We start from the raw sequence: 2,645 nt of genomic DNA on the forward strand, positions 1-2,645 counted from the left end.
AAAAAAAGTTGTTTTTTTTTTCAGTAGTTCATTTACACGTGAAATAACCCTGGTTTATTGATTGCTCGTCTCATCAACTCATTTATTCAACACTATTCGGTTAAGTACTTTTAAATGTTACTTTCCGCATGAACCAACTTAATTAAGTGGTTAAAATAATCGTTATTATTCCTAGAAGTCACGGGTTCGAGTACCAACGATTGCAGCAGGATGATTGAGTGTTCATTATTAAATGATGAGAATATTTAAAACATATACTATTTTATAATCACCTTAGCTTAATAAAAAAATGTTACTTTCTCTCTTTACAGAAGCAAGAAATGATATAATCAAAGAATCAAACACAACACTGCTTTCATTTTAATCATTAAATCACATGATAGACAAAATACAAATTCCTACCCGTCCACTAAGACGCAGAAATTACGACATGCAAGCTCACTTCACTTTCTTTATTTTTATGATGTTGAAAGCTCATAAAAGATGAATAGAAATGAATGAGTGGACTAACGTTCTTCCTACTTCAAAATCACCTTACGACTATGCAGTCTAGCCTGATCTCTTGGCCACTGGTGAGGCTACTCATTTTGATCATGGAATCAACAAAAGCCTTCTCAAAAGCCTTTTGGGAGCTTGCGAATTTCGAAACCAATGCTTTCGTTTTCGGGTTGGTGAGTAAAGCTTGATCCGAGGAGAATATGCTCTTCCCCTGGAGAAGCAGCTTGTAGTACGCGTTGTCAAATACGAAGCTAGTAGAATCCAGCGGCGAGCCTGCGTTTTTGACCTTGTTGTGTGCGGGACACACGCTCCTCAACCTGGCCGCGAAAGACGGTTGCATCGTTGGGTCGACATCAAGGGTGGCATTGAAACTGTGGATCCTGTTTTGGAATGAAGAGCAGTGGGAGAACCCCAGTGTGTGACCACCTACATTCATTTATAACATGGTAAGTGCTGCCAACTTTAAAGGACGCATAGAAGTTGTTGGAAGATATAAACCTGAGAGAGCAACTAGATCTTCAATGGAGAGACCTCTCTGAGCAAAGTTCTGTTGTAGCTGGGATATATTGAATGTGGAAGCTGGTAACTGTCTAGTCTCAGTTGCCAAGGATATTCTTCCATCCTTCCTTGCTTTAGGCACATCCCAAGTTGGACCGCCGGACTATACATAGTATAACCGAAGATAACAAACGAGCGAGAAAACAAAGTGATTTGGATTAGTATCTAGAAATCCATTACAGAAGTGGTGATCAGAAAATAGTACCAATTTAATGTGACTAACCAGAGCAACTGCATCCCTGGAAGCCAGGCCAAGACATCAGCACAGGAAACAATGCCGGGGCATGAAGCTTCCAAAGCCTTCTTCGCCTGGTCGATGACATAAAATGCGTGCAAAGAAATGTTAGGAGGTCCATCTTTCTCTGCCTTGTTTTTGCCATTGGAGTTCAGCAACACCGAAGCATCGCAGCCCTTATAATTAGAACAAAAGCATAATGTAAGTTATATGTGAACAAGCTTCCAGGATTACTGTTCTTTGAGCATGTTTAACAAATATTGACACTAGTGTAAGTTCATACTCTGATGAAGCAATCGTGGAAGTGCATTCGGAGTAGCACAGCTGGAACGGTTTTGTCACTCGATGCCGCTTTCTTGACAGCGCTCGCAACAATGGACTCGAGCTGGGGACACGAGTGGTCATAGTAGTTCGAGCTCAGTGATCTGACATGAAATGAAGTTGGAAACATAAAGAGAAAGAAAAAAGCAAGTGCAACCACGGATGCCATAGCTGAAACAAATTGTAGAATTAACAACTAAATTTGCAGATTAACTGGTTAGTTATGCATCTTTGATAGGGAAAAGATGTGTTATTTATAGCAAGGAATAAGAGACAATAAATTGGAGTTGTTACTATTTAATGGTAGTTAGCATATTTGGTGATCAAGAACTCTTGTTTAGTGGAGTAGAACAGAAGCATGCTCGTAAAGACAAACCATATATCATATTTTATTGTGATTGACCTTGATTAAAAAACAATTTTAAATTGTAATCGAGTTTTGGATGCGGACCTCCATAGTCGTAGTAGTGTAATAATTAATTCTTCATATGATTTAAGCATTCATTACCCCCAAAAGTTAGGCATAATGACAGTAAAATCTAAAATAATAACAGAACTCATTTCAAAGTAAAACGAGCTATTCAAGCTATTCATGCATTGCCAAAAGATACGGGGAGTAGAAGAGCTACCGGCACCGATAGTTTCTTTGATGAGTGATGATTAAGGTTTAAGCAAAGCATTTCGTTAAAAAAAGTGTTGACCCTACAAAGATTAAGAAAGGGAGAGATTTGGTAGATGGGGTTGAACCAAATAATGCAATCCTTGTTTTAACGAAAGCTTGGTCAATATTCAAGAGTCTAAGCTTCACCGGACTGTTTAGGTGTCATTTTCAACAGTCTATCATTTAGCTAATAGCAGGACTCTTAAGTGCCTAGTAAATTATGTTAGAAAAAGAGTGAATTTAATTTATGGATTTAATATTTATACCAAATTCATAGTCCTTTTGACCATTGCAAATTAAAAGATAATTTTTAATTTAAATATTAGTATGATAATTACTTTTGAATATGTCAATTTAAAAAGATATTTGTTA

At 37.4% G+C, this 2,645-nt stretch overlaps 1 pseudogene; it reads right to left on the reverse strand.

Moving 5' to 3' along the window:
* Window positions 1–494: 494 nt before the first annotated feature.
* Window positions 495–1,793, reverse strand: LOC120114743 (annotated as a pseudogene).
* Between the last annotated feature and the right edge of the window lie 852 nt (window positions 1,794–2,645).

Source organism: Hibiscus syriacus, unplaced genomic scaffold, assembly GCF_006381635.1.
Source record: "Hibiscus syriacus cultivar Baekdansim isolate YM2019G1 unplaced genomic scaffold, ASM638163v2 tig00110243_pilon, whole genome shotgun sequence".
In the NCBI taxonomy this organism is placed as follows: domain Eukaryota; kingdom Viridiplantae; phylum Streptophyta; class Magnoliopsida; order Malvales; family Malvaceae; genus Hibiscus; species Hibiscus syriacus.